General features: G+C 39.9%; 1 long non-coding RNA gene across 7 annotated transcripts in view; it reads right to left on the bottom strand.

Moving 5' to 3' along the window:
- The window catches only part of LOC118091582 (uncharacterized), a 97,866-nt gene that overhangs the window by 59,756 nt on the left and 18,226 nt on the right, over positions 1 to 19,884 (bottom strand). For all 7 annotated transcript variants that reach the window (XR_015945838.1, XR_015945840.1, XR_015945839.1 and 4 more), the window contains 2 exons: positions 3,133 to 3,268; positions 1,214 to 1,338 (listed from right to left, as the gene is read on the bottom strand). This is a non-coding gene — a long non-coding RNA (uncharacterized LOC118091582). The remainder of the gene's footprint in view (positions 1 to 1,213; positions 1,339 to 3,132; positions 3,269 to 19,884) is intronic.

Below are 19,884 nucleotides of genomic sequence, written 5' to 3'. Positions count from 1 at the left end.
CTGTGGCAGTACTTACCTCTACAGAGTACCATCACCTCTTTCTTTAATGCCCCTGGCAGCCATTTTGTAATGCCACACACAGCACTTTTATCAAGACATCAGTTCTGGCACTTCTTTTTGCTACCAAAAACACTCAGTACCACTTGTATTTCCTTGTAATTAACTTTGTCCAGATTAAACAAACACATGGAAAGATGTGTTGGATGATGGGCTTGAGGGCATCCTGATCAAGTTTGCAGATGACACCAAATTGGGAGGGGTGGCTAATACCCCAGAGGACAGGATCACACTTCAAAATGACCTTAACAGATTAGACAACTGGGCCAAAGCAAACAAGATGAATTTTAACAGGGAGAAATGTAAAGTATGTAAAGAAGAGAAGGTTAAGGGGTGCTATGATAGCCATGTTCAAATATATAAAAGGATGTCATATAGAGGAGGGAGAAAGGCTGTTTTCTGCTGCACCAGAGAAGTGGACACGGAGTGATGGATTCAAACTACAAGAAAGAACCTAAACATTAGGAAGAACTTCCTAACAGTAAGAGCTGTTCGACAGTGGAATTTGCTGCCAAGGAGTGTGGTGGAGTCTCCTTCTTTGGAGGTCTTTAAGCAGAGGCTTGACAGCCATATGTCAAGCCATATTTGATTATGTTTCCTGCTTGGCATGGGGTTGGACTGGATGGCCCTTGTGGTCTTTTCCAACTCTATGATTCTATGATTCTATGTTCAAGGTCATACCACGAGCCAACCCTGGACTTCCATACCTTCAAAATCCCATTTCCATAGAGACCTATGTGCATAATTCTGAATCTGATCTGCATAGACACCCAGCACATGACCTGTACTACTATTTATTTTTTGCAGAGAATTGGTCTCATGTAGCTCCCCACCCCCCACAATGATCACCTTATACAGAGTGATCATTAAAATCAGTTGAATTATGGCGCTCAAATGGCGCTCCCTAAATCACTGCAAAAAAAAAATTAGAAAATGCTGTTGAATAAACCTTTTACTGACATATTTGCATTTAAAAAACCAGCATGTTCATCTCTTGAGAGCAATTTATCCTTAAGAGTGCACGCCTTTCCGATTCTTCACAATTTCTTCAGGGGGAAACATAGGGATGCACCCACTTATACTTCAAAATTATAGCTTTAAAAAGAACATTATATATTTTCAGCGTTTTGTAACTTAATCAAAACAAATTCCTTACCTGGCAGTAAAGTTGAGTGACATTGTGCGCACCCATGACTGGAGATCTATAAAATTCTTTTAGACGTCTCCTACAATTTACACATGCATGGCAAATATTCTTCCATTCACAACATTGCTGAAAAGCTAAAGAAAATAACAAAACAAGGAAAATTACTAGGGCGGAAAAATATAGAATACAGGACAGCCTAGCCAGAAAATATATTTTCCCTAGCAAATTAGAGTGTATTTTGTCATCAATAGGACTGTGTGTGAGAGAGGGGGGGAGGGAGGGGGGAGATGGAGGGGGGAGAAGGCTGTAGTACTAAAATCTATTGGAAGACCAACAGACCAAGAGATTTGGAGGTCCTGCATACCTATTGATGACAAATAACACCTAGCATAAATTTGGTGTTGTTCAGTCTACTTAATCAGATGCACAGCACAGCATACAAAAACTCACACCCCAAGAAATGTGTTTTTAGGCTTTATAGTGCCACCTTTTCCTGTTTGGAATTCACTATGACTAGGTACCATTTGTAATTTGTAACACCAGAAATTTAGGTTTGCACAATAAAAGTAGATTAAAGTGCTTTGTCAGCCTAGCGCAAGAGCTGCACTTTAAAAACAAACAAACAGATCTTTGAATTAGAGAAGTTTTGGGGCAAATACACTAAAAAGTGTGGGAATAATGAATGGTTAAGGGGGATATGCATATATTCCTCACAAGCAAATCAGGATGAAAGCTCATTGTCATATAACAAATCAGACAAAATGCTCAATAAAGACTGGGCATAGTCTGAAGATCACACAGACTTTGTGCAAGCAAGTCAGGGTAAAAGCTATATAAATAGGTCAGTTGGAGGAGCCCTGATCTTCTTTGAAAAATGCAGTTGGAAACGCACAATACAAGCTACAAATATAATAATGCTGCAGTCTGCTAGACATGCTGCACAAATTAAACATTTTAGATAATTGATAGTTCAGTGCAAAGTTAATGGAATTTCATTCCTGGCCCTGCAAAATACCAAGTACTGGTTGGGGTTTCACTGCTCATATGTACTAATGGTTTTCATCTTTCACATCACTGACAAAGAGTAAATTTTCCAGTAAAAGCATCAGAATGACTGGGTCAGAATCAAATAATGCTAATAAAACCAAATGGAAGAGGCAGCTATTTGGCAAATAAAAAACAAACGGAAAACAGATGAAACAAGGCTTATGATGTTCAGTGTTTATCAAACACCTCTTCAAAATGTTACAAATTCCAACATTCCTTAAATTAGGTACAGGTATTTTATATCTCATAATGCAGTAGAGAGAGAGAGAGACAAAGTGTTAATAAGCCCATTTCTACGTGGGTCTATGTGTATGGCACATTTCCCTAATTTTTTTGGAAATCTAAACATGGAAATTCAATGAATACTAGCAGACTTTATAGAACCCAGCCTAGCAAGCTGAGGAAACTCAACTCACCATTGCCAACCACCTTGCATGCCAGTTTTCCTTCTACCAACTTTCACACATTTTTCCCATGCAGAAACATTTCCCTGCTCTGTGACCTGAGATCTTTTAGGTGTAGATGCAAAATACCAAGCCCTGTTGCTTCTAAACAAACAAACAAACAAACAAACCAAAAGGCTATAGAATCTATTCAACTAATTACAGCTGGAGAACTGGAACAGCCACCCAGTTATTAAAGAAATGTTTAGAAAACAATAAACTTGGAGGGGCACAGTGTTCTCTTCAATGGGACTTACACCTTAGTAAACATGTGAAGCTTGTGGGTTGGTATACTAAAGAGATTTTCACAGTGACATTTATTTCATATAATCTTTTGTATCAAGGGTAACGGTCATTGCATTTCTGCCTCCAACTTCACTTGTCAAACATTAATGAAAAATCAATAATGAGTTATGTTCCCAATGTTTTCTGACACACCTGTGTTAAATCCTGAAGAAAGCAGCCCCATTCTGTGGGGCTGACTGGAATATACGAGAAGATTTCCTGCAGCCATTTTCCTCTAAGTGGATTCAACTCAGAAGGATCGATGAACCGTTCGATAAACCTGTAGTTTCTGCAGAGCGAAAAGACAAGGTGTGTGTGTGAGAGAGATTATTTTGGATAACTTTCTTTCTTTGCAAATCTGGGGGGGGGGGATGAATGAAAGGACAAAGGCTATTTACCACTACAAATATGACATTGCAGTTTGAAAAGGAACTAGTGACATGTGAGGCCACTCCGCCATAGCTTACTGCAGAAACCATTTTGATTTCTCAACATTCCTGTTGAATACTTGGGGAAAGGGGGGCGCTTTCTGAGTAGTCAATAGGAATGATTGGAAAGCCCAAATGGGGGAAGTGCAGTTCCCTGCAAGTCCCCCAGCCATGCACCTTTCCTAAGCCAACAACAAAACAGAACCTCTTTGCAGACAAAAAGCAGAAGAAGGCAACAGGTGGCAGACCAGGACTCACTATGTACTATAGAGAAGGGGCTTGACACAGCTTCTCACTAGCTGGAAAAAAAACGATGAGTCCCAAGATCCCTGGCAAGAAATGAGTTACATCATTTTCAACTAAGCTTTACAAGTAGAGATGAGAGAGAAATTCTGTTCACGTTTTAAGGCAAACAAAACTCACACTTTCCGAAACAATGCATCAGTCGACACACAACCCTCTTTTGGAAATTGCCCTTCTCCAGATTTTGCAATGCATTTTCCAGTCAAGCAATGTGTACAAAAACACACATAATTGGGTAAAGTGTGCATAAAAATGTATTATATTACAGGAAATTGCTTTGAAAAAAAAAAGTGTATATTGGGGAAAATGCATTCAAAATTGTACTGCATACAAAAAAAAATTGCAAAGTGATGTAGAAATGTGTATAAGTGAATTTAAGATTGGAAAAAGGAGAGCCTCAAGAGAAACTAAAATTAACAGATTTCCCCATCCCTACTTGCAAGTCCTCTCTGATGTGTATGAGGAGTCTCCCCGGCCACCGGTTACCTCTTCCCCAGGCTATAGTTTCCTTCTTCTTTTGCATGAGGAAGTCTAGAGGGCTGATTGAGATCCTGGACATAGCTGCCAAGTTTTCCCTTTTCTTGCGAGGAAGCCTATTCAGCATAAGGGAATTTCCCTTTAATAAAGGGAGAACTTGGCAGCTATGATCCTGGATAGTACTGGGAGCAGAGTATGAACCCCATGTCATGTCAGGCCCAGCTCAATAAAAGCAGGACCCAATTCAAAATAAGGCCAGACTGTCTGAGCAGGTGTATCGGTAGTACTCATTTGACAGAGAATACATGAAATGCACTTTGTTTGAACAGAACAGTTAATCTGTGGCAAAGCATGAGTTAAGGTATGAAAGCTAAATCCAGAAGAACACCCATTCTGCCAAACACAATTATGTTCATATTAATGTGTTGACTTGATATTCCCTTGATTAATTTTCATCACACTGTGTATTTGTTTTCTTTCAAGCTTATTCTAAATTAAGCCATTCTCCATGTCATTGTCAGTTCAGGTCTTGAATGCTTCTGCTAATAAAAGCTGCAAAAAGCCTTTTGACTTAATCAAACATGTCACATTATAGAATGATAGAGAAGAATTTGCATCTGTATCTGTGGCTAACAGTATGACCCTGTACACAGTTACCCAGATGCAACTCTCATTTTATTCAATAGTGCTTGCTACCAAGTATTTGCTTTTAGGATTGAAGTTCTAATTGCCAATATATCACATCTAAATGTCATAGACACACTACAGAAAGTGGAAGAAAGCCTTTTTAAACTGACTTTCTAATCAATGTAAGCATCATTGATTTAGAAACTAGGCCACTGCAGCAAAATAAGAATTACCCCCACTCAACCAGGTTGTTGGGTAGGACTTGGGTACGTGTGTTTTAACAAAAATTATATACTACTTGATTATAGTAAAAACTGTAAGCAGTTTACAACAAACATTAAAATTGTCAATAAAAACAGTGAAAACATTTAACAATAATTAAAACCAATATGTCTTGAATGCCTAAACAAAAGCATTTTAAGTAGGTGGCAAAAAGAGTACTGTGAAGGTATCTGACTGATGAAAATCGGCAGGGAGTTCCAGCATGTAGGTTTAATTTCTTACAACTATGGAATAAATACTACAAAGCAACTGCAACAGCATCAGTTCCACAAATCGAAGCAGTTGAGTGGACACATAAAGGGCCGGGTGACCACCTTGCAAATGGCTATCAATCACTAACATAAGGTGGATTACTAAATTTTGTGGAATGGTTTTCAAGAGGGTTTAATTCTGCTCATTGTGATTCGGAAATGGGTAATTAGTGCTGTAATTTGCCCTGAAGAAGTAGGCACCTGGGAGGAAGTTTTGACTCTTTTTGCCATGCTACACAGGTCACGAAAACATGGGTGTCAAGGATAGCTAGCATTGCCTGTAATGAAAACCTTTGCTTTTGTTACTCGCTATCTGGGTCTGAAAGCTTCCCAGTCAAGTTCAGGGGTTGCACATTTCCCTCCCCCAGCACCACACAATGCTCTGGAGCATCACTAGGCTTGTGAACCAGTCCATAAAGCCTTTTAATAAACCTCTAAGATGGTGGTGGTGGGGATTTCCTTAGGTTTGTGCAAGCCCTAACTTGGGCTAAGAGTATATTTTAAGTTGTACCCTTTGGGCGCATACAAAAGTGAGACTTTCATTCTGAGCTGTAGAAGAACGTTTGAGGGAAATAACACATCTGATTTCTACAGCATCTGATTATGAGCTTCAGTGATGTCACTGGTTTTAACAGTACATCCAGACAATCATTTTAAGGAGCCATTAGATGTATCTCATCTGTCCCTTGCACTCACTGACACATCCATCCAGAGCTTGTCCCCAATCTGGTCCTGCTTATCAACAGCATGTGAGAAAGGGACAAGTAATGCAGTTCATAGAGGCAAAGTAGAATCTGAATGGTGCAAAACATAGTGGGGGTTGGGGAGGGCACACATAAAGTTCTTCTGTTGGGCTCAAGGAACGGAACACAAAAGACTGTATCCAATGTAGCATGAGGGCAAGACTGGACACACAAAAATAATTTCCTTGCATCTTCCGGGCCTCACTCCAGGGCAAGTCATGTGACCCATAGGAGATCATGTGATTCCACGAGATCATGGCACCCAAAATGGCCACCCACACACTCTTGTATGAAAAAAATGGGATGTCCCAGTTTTCCCGGGACAGTTGAGGGGTATGTGACAGGATTCCATCAGTAGTTGAGATTGATAGTTGAGATTCCTGAATTGCAGGAGGTTGGTCTAGATAACCCACGGGATCCCTTCCAACTCAATGATTTGGAACCGTCTCCTTCGGGAGGTTGTGGACTCTCCATCATTGAAAGTTTTTAATTTGTATTTTGTATTAGCAAATATATAAACCACCCAGGGGATGGGTGGTATAGAAAAGTAACAAAAAATAAAGCATTCAGGATCTGTATTCTGCTTAGGACTCCTTCTGAAATGTACAATCAGAGCCTATCTGAAGCTGTTGTTTGTTAACTATACCACAAGGGAAGTGTAAATGGTTCTGTAAGCAGAGCTGAGAAATCACAGCAATATTTTTAGATATCACATAAGTGCTTTATAAACACCTCGATGTGGAGCCAATCTTCTTAGCAAACATCCTGACCAGATAGAAAGAACTAGACAATAATTAGGTGCTAGGTGGGTGGACATTTGCTTGTTGAATCAGGAGCATTTATGTGATTTTTGAAAACATTACAGTACACAAATTACCCAAATAAACTAGCGTAGGTTGAGCAGTAATTTGTTGGCTCCTCTACACTGCAAAATCATAGCGGATCCCAGTTGGAATCAGTGGCGCTTCAAGTGCAAGGAGAATGATCTGTAGAACATTCCCAGCACCTTCACACAACATTAGTTCCTATACTTTTCTTTAATAACCTGGAGGGCTACATTTATAAGCCTGAAAACAGACCTATATCCACAATGGAGATGTGGCTTTGTTTTATAATAACAGCTGATTTTAAAAGCCAGTAAGCATTCTGGTTCTTCCAACATTAGTTGTCTTAGACTAGGCTCATCTTTTAGTCAGGTGTACATTCAGCATGACAGGAGTTAATTTTTATACTGTACTGGTGTTTCCATGGATTGTCTTTAAGTTATTATGATGTTCACCACCTTGGTAACTTCTGTTTTAAAAGTTTTATTCCAAAAATTTGGATAAATAAGTGATATGTTGCTACCCTGAAGGATCTCAAAAACTTGCAAATCCCCATATCTTTAAGAGCTGCAAAGATGGGGAGGAAACAGACATATTAAAGCTACCGTTATGCACTTCAACTTTCCATCAGTCGGTCAAGTTTACTGCTTATAGCCAAAGGCTGCTGCAATGTATACTATGTCATTCAATAAAATATACTAGTTTGCTACAAAAACCTAAAACATTTACATTGTTAAAACATGACCTGGAAACTTGAATGTTGAGCATAGAGAGCCAAATAGATAAAAGAATCCTCTGCTACTGGTTCAGAGTTCAACAGATGGACAACACTAGGTTAGCAAAAAATAATAATGCCTGATTGACCTCGCGAATGGATTACCCTCTAAAAACGGGGTACATCATGCTGCCCAACTGATGGGCAAATTTGACCTTTCAGTGACCGAGCTCAAAGAACTTTCCCTACACTCTCAGAAAAATATTTTTAAACGGACTACAATTACAATCCCCCAACCCAAAGAAACCCCCTGTGTCTTGACTAGCTATATGCCATGCAGAAGGAGGATGTACATAGCTCCTTCTAGGCTTCTATGTTCTATCACAACAGTCAGTGCTGGATTAAACCCTGTGGAAGCCCCGAGGCAGTTGAAATATTGAGGTTCGTCTGCAAACTCTAGTGGGATAACATTGACCTAAGAAAGCTTGATTTTAATTTTATTTCAAGATCAAGTCAATATTATTTTGATCTGTTGTTGCGGGGCCCCTAAAAGGCATGGGGCCCATAGGCCTGCTCTGCCTATTTGGTAACCCAGCACTGAAAACAGTATTGAAAATGGCAAACAAATTTGCATGTTCATATTCCCCTTCTCCCTGCAGCTATAAACGGTGCAAAAGCATATTTCAAGGCCAGGCTTTGGCAATGTTGCTTCTGATTGAGAACTCAATTTCAAAAGTCCAAAACAGCATACAAAGACAATCATTAGGCACATACAGCATTTAATGTAATGTATGGCTGTAGATGGGGAAGGCAAACTCTAGCCTACTGTGTTTGGCTGGGAGATGAGCACAATGCCACCTGCAGCCACTCTTACAACTATTATGCACTTGACACGCTTTGATTCCAAGAAGAGGCATAGGCCACCTAGCTTCAATGAGTAGCTGAGCTACCTCCCATTGGTTAGCAAGCTTGGAGGGTCTAATGATAGGAGGGCCTCCTGATTCTGTATGCAGCCAGACAAGTGTTCCATCAATTGTTTGGCCAAAGCCTATTTTAATCATGGCAAAAAGGATGTGATCACTCCCAGCATCCTATTGACACTGATTGAGGATCATCGGTTTGGTGGGAAGCTGATTATTCTAGGCTTCGCTTCTGTGGATAAATGAAGCTACAGGTTACTGTGGAACAGGGAGATATGAAGAGGGGGTAACCTTGTAATAAATTTTTTAGTTGTTTTACACTTTGGTAATAGATAAAAGTTTCCCATAATGTTGATTTTTTAAAAGTTTGACCCAAGAGGTGGGGAGTTGTGAGAAGAATATGCCAGTAAAATGTGATGATAATCTTCCAAACATTTTGTATACCTTCCACACAATGAAATTTATTTGGGGATCACTTTATAAATCTTGGAAGCAGAAAGGGATAGAATGTTCCTTTCTGGGTTGTTTTCAAAATGAATATTAGGAGGAGGAGGAGGAGGAGGAGGAGGAGGAGGAGGAGGAGGAGGAGGAGTACCCCGCCCATCTGGCTGGGTTTCCCCAACCACTCTGGGTGGCTATTGCTATTTTATTTTGCTTAGTTGCCAATTATTTTATTTTTATTTTAACATGTGGAATTTATATTTTGTAGTTCATTTTCATTTGTAATACTTATTCTGATTTTTACAGATTTTATTGAGTTCTATATGTTCTAAAACGTGGAATTTTCATTCTATTCTTGTTGTTTTAATGGGATTCACTGTTTAGTTGTTAGTTGTGATGTTTTTCTCTATTTGATTTTTATTTGTAATGTTTTAAGGTAAGTTGTAAATTTGAATAATATTTTTTATTAAAGATTTTCATGAAATACAAAAGAACGTGCAATGTCTCTTTCTTTTTGCGTACATTTCAAGATATTTTTTTCTCTTAAATATAAGTGGTATATAAATTGTTGGGTAAATTAATAAGCAATACTATAAAACTGATATTACAAAGCTGTTTCATTCAACAAGCTACTGAGAAGTAAACAATAATGTACAAATCAAAACCCCATTTTCAACACAAATTAATTCACAGAATACCTTGGACAATATACTTCAAACAGAGCAGATGGGTAGAATATTAGATTCACTTAAAATGAATATACAATATACAGTATTGCATTTTTACAGATAATTAATCCTCCAAAGGTTGTTATAATAAGGTAATGTTATATTATTCACTGCATTTTAGAAAGAGCTTACATGTTTCTCAAGGTCATAAAGCCCCAAGATTTATACTGGCAGGCTCTTACTCTTACCGCACGAGCAGTATGTTTCAAACACTAAGTGGCATTGTTACTTACTCAGAGGACTATCAGACACAGCAGGGAAGACTGGGAAGAGGTTTAGGGAGTCATATAAGATGGGGGGGGGATTTGCTAGGGAAGGATCAGATGACTGACTAGGCAGGGCAAAAGTGATTTGGGAATCACTCTAGTTTTTATTGTTGTTTTCAAAACAAGCAACTCTTGAGAAAGGACTTAATCCGGGGAAAAGAAAGCATTTAGACAAATACGAAAGCAATCAAACATTACTTTTTAACCATATCTCTGTCTTGACTTCGTTCAAGGTGTGGGACAAAATAACTCTGTGTGATCAGCCACACAAAGATATTGTGTCTTCCCTTAAAGAGGGCACGCATTGTGGCGAGACCTGGAAACCGATCCCCTGTATTGTGGATGAGTGAGATTGGACAGCCTCAACACCCGATTGGTAGGTCCCTCGTTGTTGGGTGCAATCTGGCCAATGGGACACAGTCCAAACGGATCAAGGGACCTATATATACCCATGCATGTGACCCAGAGCTTCCTCTTTCAGCCCGTGCATTCAGAACACCCACCCACCTCTCCCTACCTTTAGGGCTTTGTTGCACTTGACCTTGCTATGCTGTCATCTGTCGTTGGGAAAGGGGCACGGCAGGAATTGTCCCCACTTGGCTGATTGGCTGTTGCCATTTGGGTTTCACCTGCCACGTAGCAAATCGTCACAACTTGTAAGGTTGCGGATAGGCTCTGGTTCAGGTGATAGGGATGGGGGAACGCTCTTGCCATCCCTATGTGAAGGGTATTCCGTTAAAGGAATCCAGAGACTCAAATTGGTTTGGTCAACCCCTGTGAGGGGGTTGTGCCCGTGCCTGAATCCAGGGGGACATCTGGGTGGCAGACATAGTCTGTTCCCAACTTTTTGCCTATCCAGGTGTTCACCCTTGACTGACCTATGCTGGCCTGGGGAGTGGTGCTACTGGAAAGGCCCTAGCTCATCCTCTTAGGTTTCTTAGGGAAATGGGACAGGCAATACCGTGTACCATATTTTCCATTGTCAGGGGTTGTCATGCTGTTGCCTACAGGCTGCTCGTTTCCCCACTTATACCTCTGCAGGTGGTTTGTGTTTAAATAAAGTGGCCTAAGTTCTGCCAAAAACCAAAACTAAAATTTGAGTCAAGTGTGAATTTATTTAGGGAGGGGGGCGTTTCTGGGTCTGAACACGCAAAATTAAAGCAGATTCTGTGTGCTGTTAGTTTTGTGTCTATTGGCCCTAAAATAGTTGAGCTGACAGTATCATCTCTCTCTCTCTCTCTCTCTCTCTCTCTCTCTCTCTCTCTCTCTCTCTCTCTCTCTCTCTCTCTGTGTGTGTGTGTGTGTGTGTGTGTGTGTGTGTGTTGATTGTGTTGTTTGAACCAAATAAAAGGCAGCATGTAGCATGGTACTATCTTGCCAAACAGAAAGCATATGAATAGAATTTTCCTATTGTGGTGGTTTCAGTTGTGTACTGTCATATCCAAATTTTCTGGCTGATTTTTGGTGGCACATTGTAAATTACTGGAAATGTGTATGCTAGGTGTCTTTGGCTGGGTGACAAATAGATCTGAGAAGCCTCTTTTTAAGTCCTGTGGCAAGCAAATGTTAGACACTGAATGGATCCCAAAGTATATGGCAAATAAATCATAACTCCCTCAACATTTTTGATATAATTGTGATACTATATATTCATCATATGCAATGCAGTGTATAAGAGATGAACTTACACCAAGGTGACTCAAGTTCAAATCCTTGTTCCACCATTAAGTTCACTGGCTTACTTTGGGCTAGTTTCAATTTTGCAACCTCACCTACTTGTGATATTGGTGCTAATATAAAAGTAGGAAACCTTCATCTCCTCTGGTTCGTTATTGGAGGAAGGGTGGAAAATGGAAACTGAATGAATTACTTTATCATGCATGGTTCAAATTCCAATAGCGTTTCTGAGAAAACAAAACACACAGATGACTTTCCACATATTTGCTTCTTGATTTTACCACAATGCTATTTGTTCAATCGCACTTTTTTTTTTAAAGAACAGTTTTCTGTGCAGAAAATACTGTATGTCCAAAAGTGCTTCTGGTTTATAAGTTCAGAGATTCCCCAGGTCCTCAAGGGACTATCACGGAGCCAAAGATTTTGCATTTTGATCTTAGATTCTGCTAGCAGATGTTTAAAAATGCATGTAACTAGACAGCTCCCTTTTGGCTACACATCTGAGAAATCTTGAAAACCTAATTTATTCTTTCAAAGGTCAGCTGTAACAGACACCCAAAATTGGTTTCAAATCCTCCTGGGAAAACTGTCGAATAAAAAGTCCTTCTGTGTTTGAATAATTTTACCCATTTTCAGCATGCATTCATTTCTTCCACAGACAGATAATATATCTTGACAAGCTTATGTCCTATATGTGCTTCTGCACTCATATATATTAAAATCATATCAAACAAATATACACAGTGTAGATAGTATGACAGAATACAGTTTTGGCTTACCAGCAGCCATGCTAAACATTTTAAGGTCATGGATCCTAAGCAGTCATCTTAAACTGGGTAAAGCTGTTCACAATATTAGTTGTACAATGGATACATTTTTACTGGCCAATAATACTCAGCGACAAAAATCAAGGCATGCTGTATCCAACTTGCATGCCTACTTGGTATTATCTGGGGGGAAGAATTTCTTGCATAGCACTTAACTGAAAAAATTTCACATAAATTCATTAATCTGTACATTTTAAAAATGCAAAATACAGGTTCTGAGCAGATTTCCACATGTAAATTCAAAACACTGAATTTCCCTGAATCTGATGGGACACCAAAATTGGAGGGGAATAAAAGATAACCCTGGGCAAAACTGCATTCTAGTTATAAAAGAAAGAAAGAAAGAAATCTTGGTCTAAGTTTTGGATTGTGGTGAGCTGTGCATTTTTTAGGACTCACCTTATTTTTCTGATTTTAAGTTATTTTAAACTGTTTTTAATGTGATTTAAATTGTTGTAACTTGCTCTGGGACCTTAGAGTGAAAGGCAAGTAATAAATTAAGTTAATCATAATTATTAATCACAATTATATAACACACTCCCTGGAGAGGTACCTTCTTTGGCACCAGGCAGTTACCTTTTCATTTCCCCAGCTTTTTAGATCCACAACTTTTAATCCACTAGATTTTAGATCTACTGTGTATTTTATTATATTGTATAAATACTATGCAAAATTTTTGTAACATATTACTTAGCTGAAGAAATGCACTGAAAAATTAAGAGAAGGGAGACTTTTGAAGGACGGCTGCATTTTGACGTGCATATTATTTCAGGAAGAGCAAATTAGGTAGGTTTGCCTCTAAATGCAGATTGAATCAAATTCCTCATCTATCTCTACTCAATGCGCTGCTCTGTGTGTAGATGCAACCTATCAAAGCAACTGAAAATGTCCCACACCAAATTGAAAGTTAAGTCCCTAACATAATGAGCTTTAAAAAAAATGAAATGAAATAAAAAGCTTGATCACAAGCCCACTCTTCCCTCTTGCTGTTTCCAGCAACTGGTCCTCAGAAGCGTTGCTGTGGATGAGAGCAAAGCCATCATGGTTAGTAGCCTTATCCTCCATGAATAAGGTTCAGTGGTGATGAGTTCTGTTACAATAACAAGTGCAATGGTCATATGCTTACTTTAATTAATTAACCTTTAGTAACTAGACTGGAGCCAGCTACAGAGATAACAGAAACTCCTTGTTGCAACAGCTCCACAGGCTATAGGTCCATTTCTGGGCAGAATTCAAAGTGATGGTTATGACCTCTAAAGCCATATAACAGCTTGGGTCCAGGCTATCTGAGGGATTGTAGTTTCCGATATGAGCCACTCCACCTTTTGATCTACTTCAAGCAGGCTTTTTCCTTGGTCCTGCCATGTGCATTGGGCCACAGTAGAGGGACTTCTTGGAAGATGTGCCCAGATTGTGAAACATGCTTCCATGGGAGGCTAGACTGGTCTCCTCTCTGTTTTCCTTCCAGCAGCAGGCAAAGACCTTTTTGTTTAGATAGGCCTTTGGCCACTAACTAGCTGCAGATTTTGTAAATTTTCTTCTCCACTTGTGCTTTTAAATGGTTTTAAGTTGTTTTGATTCAGTGATGCTTTTAATATGGTAACCGTTTAAATATTTATAACTGCTTTTTTCCAGTTGTACCTTTTAAATTCATGAGCCTCCTTGGGTTCTGCACGGGGGAGAAAGGTGAGATATTAATGAATTGATATAGGTAAGGGACACAATAGGTGAAAGGCAGCTGAGACCCATAAATTTAAAATAGGACAAGGGAGGTGAACAACTGACGATCACTTGAGCACATTAGATGTGTGCTTTATATGAAGATCCCATAGGAAAAGAAATAGTTTCAGTACTGTATATGCACACATATACACACACAGGCTTTTTGGTGTTTTGTTTTGTATTACACCATTGTTTGCTCATTTAGATGAAATGGCGAACTATGGTGTGCAAGAAAGCAGAATACCAATTTAACTTTCATATCCCATGAACAATATTTTTTCAGGATGCCTCCCTTTCCCGGACCTTTCACTTAATCTGTCAGAGGGAAATTGCATGATGGCGATTTAAAATGAGAAGTCAGTGAATTTCAGAGCAATGCAAATGAATCATTTTTGTTGGTCTAATGCAGGGGTCAGCAACGTTTTTGAGGCTGGTCCAGTCCACTCCCCGGCAGACCTCTCGGTGGGCCAGAGCATGCATGCCCGTGCTCACCCGCGCATGCGTACACGCTATTTCCGACGCACTTCCAGGATGAAGGAGCGCCCGTGCGCATGCACACACACTGTTCTGCCTGGCCTTTGGGCTGGACTCAGTCTGATCACTATGTTTTTCCTCCCCATGCCGATCCACTGAAAGGAAGCTCATGGGCTGGAACTGGCCCATGGGTTTAGGTTGCTGACCTCTGGTCCAATGTAACAAATTAAAAAACAACAACCAGATAGATAAATTTATATGAACTTTTATTTTGGAATAAGTCTCACTGAATACAGTCGGAATTACTTTTGAGTAAAGGTTCATAGAGTTGGGGGTTTTGCTATACAGTACAGTATAAACTTTTTTTAAAATGTGACCCTAACTATGTCTACTCTGAAGTTAATCCTTTGAGTTAATAAGGCTTGCTCCCAGGTAACTGAAGTTAAGAGGTCTGAAGGTGCAGCCCACATTTTGAAATTTAAAAGCCCAGTTGGTTCCTATCCTTGAAAAATAATGCAGGCTAACTATAAAATTTCCTGAGCAACCTCCTCAATTTATTGTTCTAGTGGAATTATAAATCTTATGGGTTTATTCAAAAGTATTGATATCCTGATTGAAAATAAAATGTATTCATAGAATAAAGAAAATTAAAGAACGTATACGCCACTATTAATCTCCACTGGTTAATGAAAATGTGGGCACATTATCCAAAAATCACAAAACCCAACCTAATTTTCTGTGATGTTTGGCTACTTGTGTACCACCTTAATTTCCAAGGACAAAACTTTTGAAAGAGCTGTTCACCTGCAAAAACACTGCATGAGGCCTCTTATTAGATGAAGAAACAAACCTGTACTGCAGATTGAAATCAAATAATTGTACCACGTTCTAAATCATTTGAAATTGTGATTAAAGCCCCATTTTCATACAGTAATGAAATACATTTTTAAACGATGATTGACTGAGCACTGCTTATTGTTAATTTGGTTATAACAACAACCTCACCGCTTCAGAGCAAACCATTATAATTACTGTTTTCTGCAGTTATGTTTAGTTTGAAATTCAGTTGAGTCTAGCCATCTGTAAAATGAACTTCTGCTTGCACAACTTCACTTCCTCTTCTCCCAACCAGAAGTCCCCCACCATAACCAAAATCTTCTCAAGACAGTTGGGGGGGCGGGGGGTCCAGAGCACATTGGCGGATTGTTGCTAGGGCTGTGCAGTGGAGGAGAGGAAAGAGGAGTCCACTCACACAATGTTGGATCTCACCCACAAACTTTTTCTTAGGCCACTCTTCAGGAGGCATATTTTATTTTATTTTGTAGACTGTCCTTCATCTGAAGAACAATGCATTGGAAGAGAAAACAATTTTGAAAACAATTCCAAAACCATTGGTACTTGAAATAGGTACATAAGCCACAATCACTCCATAAGATCAGTGAACAAATTAATCCATCACAATCATTTTCTAAACAGTAGTGCCAAAAAATATTATGAAGAACAAAACAACAACCACAACCACATTTGTAAGGCTCGTTAGCAGGCCTGCTCAGTAGGGACCATATCTGAATCCGTTACAAGGGGTTTCCACTAAACAAGGGGCCATCAGACAAGCAAAGAAGCAGGACTTCTGGTGACGACCTTAAATCGTGGGCAGGGTCATATGGGTGAAGGTGGTCCCAAATAGTTTAGAGTTAGCACCAGCAGTCTGAATTGGGCCAGGAAACAAACCAGCAACAACGGGTGGAATCTTGAGATCATATCTACTGACTTCGTGTTCCCAATCAACATCTGGGAAACTTCACTTGTATCAGTTAACGTTTCCAAACCACATTCAAAGGCAGCCCCACAAAGAGTACAATACAGCAATCTAGTCTGGAGGTCACCAGTGGAAAGCATAAACAAGACTAAGTCCACCCTACACACAGCCCAAAACAAATGCGAGTGAGCTGCAGGTGGAAAGAAATCAAGTTTTTAAGAGGTTTTAGAATTTCTTGGGCAGATTGAGTCTGCCTTGTGCAGCCTACACTATATCTCAAGAACCAATGATGTCTATAGGCCATTATAAGGCCCATAAGTTCAAAGGCCTCTGCTGCATCAGAGGTGTGGAAGGCATGGGGATGCCACAGTCCACATTAGGCCTACAAATGTATAAGATTGTTGGAGCTCCAACCTCCTCCCAGCCAGCCTGAGAAGCACAGACCTGAACCTTCACAGCTCAGAACCAAAAGTGTATGGCCTTCTCCATTGGTGCCAGGCTGGCAGGCCTCTAAAATCCAACACACCTCCACCATCCCTGGTTAGTTGGTTTTACCTCTTTGCTTGTACCCATCAAGCACAGAAGTAAACCAAATAGCTAGTTTCCTCCCCTGTTTAAGGAGGGAGCAGGAATCACCATCTCCCACTCTGCAGCTCCAGCATTGGGAAGAAGCCATAGGATTGTCCTGCTCACCATAGCCTGGCTGACCTTTCACCATATTGAGATGGTAAGTCAGGTGGCAAGCATAATTGTTGGACTCTGATCAGTATTAGAGGAAATATATTATTTCCAGGCACCCTTGAGTATCAGAACCTGTGATTGAGATATTAAACACAGATCCAAAGCCTTAGTTTTATCAGAGGGGCTCATTACAGCATTTAAGGAGAGGATAGTGGATATTATTTTCAGGGATAAGGTTTACCTGTTGCTTACAGGCATGTTTAAATTTTCTTTTGAAATGTATCAGGAGCACATGGATGTAGCAGAGCTCATGAGTAAGGTGTGCATCTTCTGTTGTCACTTATTTGGAATATGTACTTCAGTCCTGAGGTTATTTTCCTTATCATCTTCTAATAAGCACATGCTTATCCCTCCTAAGGGTATGCGGGTGGTGCTGTGGGCTAAACCACAGAGCCTAGAACTTGCCGATCAGAAGGTCAGCAGTTCCAATCCCTGCGACGGGGTGAGCTCCCATTGCTCGGTCCCAACGCCTGCCAACCTAGCAGTTCGAAAGCACATCAAAGTGCAAGTAGATAAATAGGTACCGCTCCAGCGGGAAGGTAAATGGGGTTTCGGTGCGCTGCTCTGGTTCGCCAGAAGGGGCTTAGTCATGCTGGCCACATTACCCGGAAGCTGTATGCCAGCTCCCTCGGCCAGTAAAGCGAGATGAGAGCCGCAACCCCAGAGTCATTCGCAACTGGACCTAACGGTCAGGGATCCCTTTATCCCTCCTAAGAAGCAGAAATGCTCATGCAAGGTGGAATTAAGGATTAATTTGCAAAAGAAAATTTAAAAGTACCAAATCGCTAAACTGATAGCTAGAGGGCAGTATGGAGAGGATTTAACAACATGAAAGTAAATGAACAATATTTTGAGAATGTACCAGCAATTCTCCAGTACAATTTTTCATCCACAGTTAATTTAGCTATTAATTTAGTTCATTTAGCTATGAATTGGATGGATGGAGAAATAAAATAAATTTCTTGATGAAAAAGGAAGGTTGAGGTTGATCCTGAAATATAGTGGAGACTCAAGCGTGCCAATTGGCCACATGGGAATAGAAGTGATTGGAGAGAAGAGGAAGAAGAAGATGGGAGTGGGGGAATAGGCATTTGAAGTGCTGACAGCCGGAGAAGAAAAGTGACAGATGTCTCACCTCTTGTCCCCACTTCATTAACTCAAGATGTAACACTCACCCTAGAATCACAAAGCCGGAAGGATCAGTTTCTGCAACCCAGGCATCCAATGCCCTAAAAATGATTGACACTGTATAAATGCAATCCTATGCACACTTGCTTAGTGAGATTTATTTCTGACTAAACCTATATAGAACTGCACTATATTAGTATTCTACGGTTCCACGGGACTTTTTGATACTGTTTCCACTCACCCATGCAGTTTTTACTCCATAGTAACAAGGATTTGGGAGTACGTTTGTTTCAGCTTCACATGCCATGAAACCACCTATAGATGAAGTCAGAATAAGGGTCAGTCCATTGAACCCAAGTTCATATGACAGTAGCAGACACTTTGGAGATTCCAAGGAAGTGGTGAAAAAAATATGGATCATTTTGACTTCCTCTTCCCATAGTTCGGATCTTATCAGGGGCAGAAGGGGATGGAAATCTTTCCCACAGACTTTTTTATTAACTTAAAAAACATTGTCCCCTTTCAAACAAGACTCAGAAGCATGAGAAGTATAGGATCATCATGAATGTTCCTTGGAACAGGCAACACAACTCTTATATAATGAGAATGACTGGTTTACTGGTCACTGGAGGACACTTTAGCCCTGAATAATAATAATAATAATAAATAATAATAATTAATATTACTACTACTACTACTCTGGCCATCTGACTGGGTTGCCCCAGTCAACCTGGGCAGCTTCCAACATGTAAAAAAACACAATAAAACATTAAACATTTAAAAACTTCCTTATACAGGGCTGCCTTCAGACGTCTTCTAAAGGTTGTCTAGTTACTAATCTCCTTGGCTTGGGGGAGGGGGGTCACACAACTCCATATCCTCCACTGTTTTTCCAATGAAAATAGGGATGTCCTAAGGAAAAGTGGGACATTCTGGGATCAAATCAAAGCCAAGACGGCTTCTGTAAAACCAGGACGGTGCCTGGAAAATAGGGACACTTGGAGAGTTTGTTAGTATTGATCTGTATATCCCAAATGTCTTCGGGCCATGCATACCTGAGAGACTTCCTATAATATGTCATAAAAATTTACAGAGCACCTGAATTCTAGAAACATTTTCTAGAACCAGTAGAACTCCCCCTTGACAGATACATATAAAATTTCATTTGGAATTCTAAGTTATTATTCTTTTGTTTTCAGGGGATTTGACATATTTGCAGGTTTAATTGTTTCAAACTGTTGTTATATTATGTTGAGGTTATAAAGTAAAATAAATGAAATGCTGTGGCGGCGGCAGTGCCAAGCTCAGCTCTGTACATCAAAGTGGCACCAGGACTTAAATACACACAATTCAACGTATGACAGCAACTGGTCAGCCTGATTCTGATCTCATGAAACCTCTTTAGCATGTAGAATTTGCATTGCAGGTGCTTAAGTGCACTTGAAGGTGAGACAGGTCCTCTAGCGTTCTTCCTCTTCCTCTTAAAAACCACACACCTTATAAACCTGTTCCAAGTTTTGAAAACTGAAACACTTATGGGCCTTTGCCTGGTAGCTAGATTATCAAAGTGTC

The sequence above is a fragment of the Zootoca vivipara genome, chromosome 9 (assembly GCF_965207765.1).
Source record: "Zootoca vivipara chromosome 9, rZooViv2.hap1.1, whole genome shotgun sequence".
NCBI lineage: Eukaryota > Metazoa > Chordata > Lepidosauria > Squamata > Lacertidae > Zootoca > Zootoca vivipara.
The sequence above is the reverse complement of the archived record's forward strand: the minus strand, read 5'-3'. Positions and strand labels throughout refer to the sequence as shown.